The following is an 8,141-nucleotide window of genomic DNA, read 5'->3' on the forward strand; positions in this document are numbered from 1 at the left end:
TTGTTATCTCAAGGAAATGGATGGGTGATTCTTTTTGAAATCAATATTTTCATTGCTTTATCATATCATAGGGATTCAACAGAAAAGAATAAATCTGAGTGGTTCATACTCCATTGAATATAAAAACAAATTCAATCTGACCAATATCATTGATTATATTTATTTTCTTTTTTTCACATATCTCTCGAACAAACATTTCATTGTTGGGGGAAAAAAAGAAACAAACCACTTTCATCTTCTCTTTTCTTCTCTTTCAACTGAAAAATGAAAAAGCATCACAATTCCTTGTTTTCCTCCAAAAATTTTTAATTTTTCTATAAAACAAAGTTGCACAGAAAAAAACACTATTTATTGAAAAATTAAAGATTTTTGTTAAAAAAAAACATGGAAAGAAAAAACACAAAACATGAGCATTTTATTAAATGCCTGTATTTTTTGATTTCTATTTGCTTGAGTGTGTTGTGTGCGTGTTATAGAAAACAAGCAAATGCCCGTGACGGATCAACCTCAAAAGAATTTTAAAAATCAGAAATAACTTTCTCTGAAAAAACTCTCAGCCAATGATCACACATCTGTAAACAAAAACAAACTTCCAAAACATAATGCTCATAAAATGTTTCACAAAACAAACACAAAATTCAAAAATAACAATATTATAAAAATATTATTTTTTGGATCTCAGGCATCTCCAAGCCTCTGCAAAAATCAAAAAATAAAAATCAAAAAATAAAAATATTATCATTGACAAAAAGGGATTGATGAGTTAAATGTTTCAGAGAAAGATCAAACAACAACTGTTTTTATTTTTTCTTTTCAGTTCCTCTTTAAAAATAAATAATTCATCAATAAGCTTAGATTTTTTTGTTTTTAATATTTTATTTTATTTTTATTCCCCTCCAAAAGAAAAGAAAAAAGAAGAAACACATATCAACTGATGCATCATATCTTCGAACAATTTTTGAAAGAAATAATGCACACACAAGAACGATTCAGGGCACGATGAAAATATCACTGCCATGGCAAGCCATGTCTATTTGCATCCTTCGGCTATCGCGTTCTGCATACAAATAACTCTCTTCCTGAAACATTCTTTCAGGGAAAGTGTTCTGCCTGCTCCATCAGATGCCACTACCACGCTTGGTGAAGAAAAATCTGCTGTTGAGTTGCAATCAACCTTCAAATGGCTCGTTCCCAAATGGCCACTCGTCACACTGAACAGCGCTTCTGCTGCTGAAAGTGTTCCTGTTCCAATCGCTTGCTTCCCTTCCCTTCCCAATGACTGAAATCTTCTTTGATCCAACCTCAATTGTTGTCACCTCGCTTGTGTGATTCCCTTTCATCAGCGTTATTGTCAAACTAATCTGCATCTCACACATCTCAAACGCCTTCTTCACTGTCAGACACGGATTTGATTCATTTGCCCCGCACAACTCATATTCATCATTCCCACTCACAGAAACATAAATCGTCTTATCCTTCAGCCAATCCTTTTTGATGTTTGATCATATGTCCAGGCACTTGCATTTGCATAATTGTATGCAAAGCAGATCCTCTTATCGTTTGTGTTTGTGGTGTAACATTCATAAAATGGATTTCCTGATTCCAAATACAGATTGTAATAATCAACATATTCAACGTCATGTCCTCGTGGATTATTTGCATCCCTGCAGCTGCATTCGTGAAAAACAAGAAGAAACAATAAATTTTATCATTTGGTGCTGTTGCTCGATTTGGCTGCAAAAATAATCCTCCTCCCTCTTGCCGTGCTGAACATGAAATGAACTGAATTCACCACTTCTACAAAACATACCTCCGCCGCAACTATTCGTAAGTGAGCATGAAGTGAAATTGCAGTCAAATACACACGCACTCTCCCCTTCCCCATTTTCTGTTGGAATGCATCCTGTTCCTGAAACCTGAAAAGATTCAAAAGAAGTCCTCCTCCGTAATAATTTGCTTTACAATTCTGGAATTCACATCCGCTAATTCGGGCACATGATGAAATTCCATACGCATACATTCCTCCTCCATGCTGATTTTGTGCAGTACAAGCATTAAACACATTATTTTCGATTTGTATAGACTTAATTGTTAGGCACATAATCCCACCGCCTCTATAATAGGCATAACAGTCGTTGTGAGATACAGAAAGTTCTCCATTTCCCAGATTGTACATGCGAATTGCTCCACCATTTGAAGCATCATCAGTATAATCATCTTTGTTTCCAGTCGTCTTCGATCCACTCACACCACGTGAATGTATTCGGTCCATTGTCTGTTATATTCTGTCTTCCTGGTTGTTTCTTATTGCCTGAAGTTCCAATGCATTCAACATTTCTTGTCCGGCAACATTCTATGAATGAGGTATTTGAGGCAGTCAAAGAGGCATAGGGGAAATTGAATCATACCGCATATATGTGTCAACTAATTAGATATGAGGTTTGGGATGATGTAGTCGTTGAAGGTGAGCATGCTTCATTTGCTGTTGAAATATTGAAAAAAATATGTTGGAAGAAATACAGAAAAAAGAAATGCAGTTCGCTCACTGAAGCACTTCTTTCTTTGCCTCCTTCTCTTCTCAATGCTTCTTGGTGAAATTTCATGCACCTCAACATGGTCGCATCATCTCTGCTTATCTTCTGCTTTTTTTGTCTTTCAAAAATCCATTTTCTTTCATCGCTTTAATTCAAGTAAAACAAGTACAAATAATACAAGAAAAATGATCGAAATAAAATCATTTATGTGAAAATCAGAAAAATAAGCATCAAGGCATAACCTGTGCAAGCAGAAACAAACAAAACACAAGAAACCTTTTTATTCGATTTTTTTCGCTGACTTTTTCCAACTCGTCGTTTCTTCTTCTTTTCTTTTCCTCCTCTTCCTCCTCCTCTAAATATCGTCCTTTCTGCTGGCACACCCGCTTGCCCCATCTCTGCTGCCGATCCCATTTCCATCCTTCGACCTCAAAAACCACCCCTTTAAAACCCTCAGTTCTGCTTCCACTCCTTGGAATCTAATGCATAGACTAGAAAAATGAAGAAGAGAAGAAAAAAGATTACGATGATAAAGAAGAAGAGTAGGAAAATGAAAAAGAGGAGGATGAAGGTTTATTTTTTTTTAAAATTATTGATGAAAAGTTGGTGATGATAAATGTACATTTGGCACAACCTACACAATTATAGCCAACAAAGACTCAGCCTCTATCTTTCTGCTCCTCCTTCTTTCTGCTCATGGCCCAGTAAAAACCAATAAAAGCAGAAAATTGATTAGAAGCCAATTCTTTTGTTGTTATGAAGACAGCTAAAGTGACTGAGATACGCTTTTTCATAGGGCAACGATGAGAAGGAGGAAAATAAAAAAACGGATGATTAAAAACTGCTGAGCAGAGAATAAAAGCAAAACAGCTCTTGTTCCAATCGAACTTGCTTCCCTTCCCTTCCCAATGACTGAAATCTTCTTTGATCCAGCCTCAATTGTTGTCACCTCGCTTTTGTGATTCCCATCCAGCAGCGTGATTGCCAAGCAATCTGCACCTCACACATCTCTAGCTCATTCAAGTCATTTCCATTCACCGAAACATAAATTGTCTTGTCCTTCAGCCAATCCTTTTGTTGATTGATCAAATGTCCAGGCACCTGCATTCATTATAGCACATTCTCTTCTCATCTGTGTTTGTGGTGTAGCATTCATAGAACGGATTTCCTGTGCTCAAAAACATCAACATACATCATATCATTACCATATGGAATATTGGCCAAACAGTTGCATTCATGGAAGAAGAGGGCAATAAATTGTTTCATTTTGTGCTGTTACACCAAAATTATTCAAAATCGAAAAACTTTCAACCAAAGTCGAAAAACTTTCAAACGAAATCGAAAATTATTATTCAAAGTCGGAAAACTTTCATTCAAAAGTTTTCATTCGAAGTCGAAAAAGTTTCATTCAAAGTCGAAAATTATAATTCAAAGTCGAAAAAGTTGCAAACGAAATCGAAAAACTTTCAATCGAAATCGAAAAACTTTCAAACAAAGTCGAAAAACTTTCAAACAAAGTCGAAAGTTCGAAAAACTTTAAATTTCAAAAGATGACAAAAATTAATACAAGTCAAAAAACATTGGTACACATCAATCACATTTGTAATAAAAATGTTTTTATCTTTCCGGTGTTTTTCTTAGCTTTCTTAAGACCAATTACAAATTTAAAATTATGAGAGAAATTCTGACATATTTTTATCTCATTTCAGTTGAAAGCACTCTTCTTCACAGAAAATTACCTATTTAATGAAGAATAAAGAACACATTATTGACTCTCTTATTTAAAGTTTTTCATCACAAACGACTCATTTCTTATTGAAGGATGTGTTCTGAGATGTTTGAGTTGATTTTGAATTAATTTTGGTTCGCAATCTTTAAAATTTGCAGAAATCGACAACGCAAACATTGCTGATAATATATCCAAAAACAAAAGAATATTTTCATCTTTTGTGGAATACTTTTATTTTATTTATTTTTTGTGAAATTTTCGACTTTGTTTGAAAGTCTTTCGATTTCGATTGAAAGTTTTTCGATTTCGTTTGCAACTTTTTCGACTTTGAATAATAATTTTCGACTTTGAATGAAACTTTTCGACTTCGAATGAAAACTTTCGACTTTGAATGAAAGTTTTCCAACTTTGAATAATAATTTTCGATTTCATGAAAGTTTTTCGACTTTGGTTGAAAGTTTTCGATTTTGATTGAAAGTTTTCGACTTTGAATTATTTTGGTGTAGCTTGTTTGGATCAAAATAAAATCCTCCTCCCTTGCCAACGCAGAACATGAAATAAACTGAATGCTCCTCATTTTGAATTGTGTGCCAGGAACATTATAGCAAAACATACCTCCTCCATAATTGTTTGTCAATGAGCATGAAGTGAAACTGCAGTCAAACACACACGCACTCCCTTCTCCATTTTCAGCTCCAATACAGTTTGCCTCTGAAACCTGAAAATTATCCAAATAAAGTCCTCCTCCATGGCTATATGCTTTACAATTCTGGAATTCGCACCGCTGATCCGAACACATTTCAAAATCAAATAAATGAACCAATCAAATGTGTTGTTTTCAATCTCAATCGATTTGATATTGCCCTGGAGCATAGCAGCTGCTGAAAGTGCAATGAGAAACAGACACAGAGGCATTTGATTGACTGAACATGCAGATTGCCCCGCCACTCGATATTCCATCTGAAACAGAATCGCTTTCTCCTGTTGTCTTCGATCCATTCCATTCACACCAAGTGAATGAGTTTGCTCCATTGGCTGTTGTGTTCTGTCTGTCCAAATCAACTTTCTGTCAGTTCACATTCAACATGTTCTGCAACACCCAACAAACGAGGTGTTTGAGGCTGTCAAAAGACTAAGGGGTTGTTGAGTGAAGGAACAATACCTCCATCATAAACGTCACAGACTGACGAGCGCTACTTAAAACATGTAGCATGAGGAGGTGGCGAGCATGCTTCATTTGCTGTTGAAATATTGAAAAATCAGTTGGAAGAGAGCAAATGGCATCGAGGGAGTTGAGAGGAATGGAGTTTGACTCACTCACTGAAACGCTTCTTTTTTGCCTCAAGCCAAAAATCCTCCCATCCTTTTCATCTCTTCTGCCCCTTCTTCATCGCTCGGTATTCCTTTTCCATCTTTCGCTCCTAACCTTGTTCCATTCGCATCCATTCATTTTGAATATTCACGCAAAAGCTCCTGCTATCATTTAAAAAATATTTAATAAAACAAAAATTTAAAAATATACAAAAATATAAAATTGTTAAAAAAAAATTCCAATAATAGAAAGCCCGTACCACTACCATCTTCCGCTTCTTCTTCTCAAATTTCTCAAATTTCTTCTTCTGTCATATCATCAATTCCTTGATCTCATTTTTCGCTTTCGTTAAGATTCATTATATATGTCTTCCAAAACCTTCAAATAAAAATATATCTTCTTCTCTTTTCCTTTCATTTATATTTGCGCCAGCTCACTCCACCAAACGCCTTCCAATTATTATCTCCAGATTTCTTTATATGCATCCAATATCCCCTCTTTCCATACTCCTTGTTCATTCGTTTTCGTTGAACATTCTAGTTTCATAAAAAATAATATATGAAAAATTATAATTAAAAATATCCAAACCTATATCTTTCACAATGACCGCCTTTCGCTGGCTTTTCTTTCTTCTTCTTTTTAAAATATTAACAAAAGCTCAATCTTCTGTTCTGCTTCCTCTCAAATTACCTCCACAAATTCCATTCTTTTAAAAAACTGGCAAAAGAAGAAGATTCAAATCTCTTCCATCCCTTCTCTTCTTCTTCTCCATTTCCCCAAAACAACAATAATACCACCACGCCAAATATCACAATCCCTGTCTCCTCATCTCCCATGCCCTTCTTCCAACCAAAAAAAAAAAAAAACGTCTCTTTCCATTGCAAAATACTCTCTCATTGTCAGCCCTTCATCTTCCTCTGTCTCCACACCTCCAATGCAAAGTGTGATCCTTCTTCCTGTCTTTCTCCACCTCTGCCTCCAACACTTGCCCTGCAAATGAGAGGCGCGGCCAAACGGTTCACAAAATAAATAATATAAATTTGAAGAATATTTTTCTTCACTTTTTTTCTTCAATCCACTTTTCCTTCTTATCAAACATAAGCCCACAAAATCTCTTCTCTTTGTTCCGCCTCATATGCCTCCCTCCTCTCTCTCCCTGCATTTGAAAAAAAAATATCCCTTTCCATATCTCTCCATCTCTTATCCTCCTCTCCAATAAATATATTCCATTCACTCCACCTTTCTTGTTTTCCTTATCCCACCTCCTCAACAACAAATTCCTTTTCTCAAATAATAAACACTGCCTCAACACCTTCCCAATGATAAAAATCGAAAAAAACCCTCAAAATCCCATCCAAATCCGCACATCCGTTTTGCATCTGAAATCTCAAAAACACACAAAAACATCCTTTTGTCAAAACCCTGTTTCCTCCAAGAACTCAACTCCTTCACCCCATACCATCCTTTTGTTATCGCATTGTCTTCATATGCCCATTCAGCCACGACACATCGAGTTGTGCTCCTTTTCTTTGAGACTCTTATTCGTTATGGAAAATGATCAAGCAATATCAAATGCTCAGAAACTGCCAACGGAGTGAGACTCCGAAGCTAAAACAAAGGCAGATTGACCAAGTGAAATATTTCCAGCGAATGGGTTGAGTATTGCAAAAGAATATTTGTTTAATGGAAGATGAAATTGTTCATATTGATTGCTGGATGGCTGTGTAACAACAATATTTTCGATGGAAATGAAGAATTTTTGATGTATGTAATTTTTATTGTTCTATTTGTTGTGAAGATATTTCCATCCGTATCCTCTCCAAAGTCGTGATTCAGACAAATTATTTAAAATGGACAATTTATTCTTTGCAGAGGAGAACAGCAATGAAGTGAGACAAACATTATTTTACAAATATATTACTAGAGCCTGAATATTTTGTCATAAACTGGCAATTATTTTGGACTCAACATGCGCGATGGATAGAAATGCGACGAAAAATGAGTTTTGATGGAGCAGAAGTCAACGGGATTGGAAGACTTCCAAGGCAAAAATGGAAGAATGCTCAATATCTATGAAAAGGGAGAGTTTTTAAAAAGAGGAAGAGGACATTTTCATTTTTAAGTTTGTTGGAGAGATTGGGGCAAATAACTGAAACAGGAGATTGAAATCAGTTTGGACAGAACAATGCGCCTTTCTTTTGGAGAAGAAGGACAAGACATTGATTTTACGGACTGAGGAGGGATGGAACTGCTTTTTCATTGCTTGGCTTGAGCGAAAAACGAGAAAAACAGACAGTTTGCGTAATACGGCAGCTGGAGGCAAATTACAGGCAAAATGGACTTTGAACCATTGCTATCGCCTTTTGCATTGCATCATCGAAGGGTTATTCACAAGGAGAGCAGAACGAGGTTGCGATGCTGAAGATATCTTCTGACAGAAGACACATAGTATTCAAACTTGAAAATAACATCGCATTCACCAACTTTATCATCTTCATCTCTATCATCGCCATCACCGCTGTCATTATCTTCTTCATCTTCATTAAAATTATATTGAAGCATTTTT

This window comes from Monocercomonoides exilis (genome assembly GCF_001643675.1).
Source record: "Monocercomonoides exilis strain PA203 chromosome Unknown scaffold8-1962414, whole genome shotgun sequence".
NCBI classification, from domain to species: Eukaryota; Preaxostyla; order Oxymonadida; family Polymastigidae; genus Monocercomonoides; species Monocercomonoides exilis.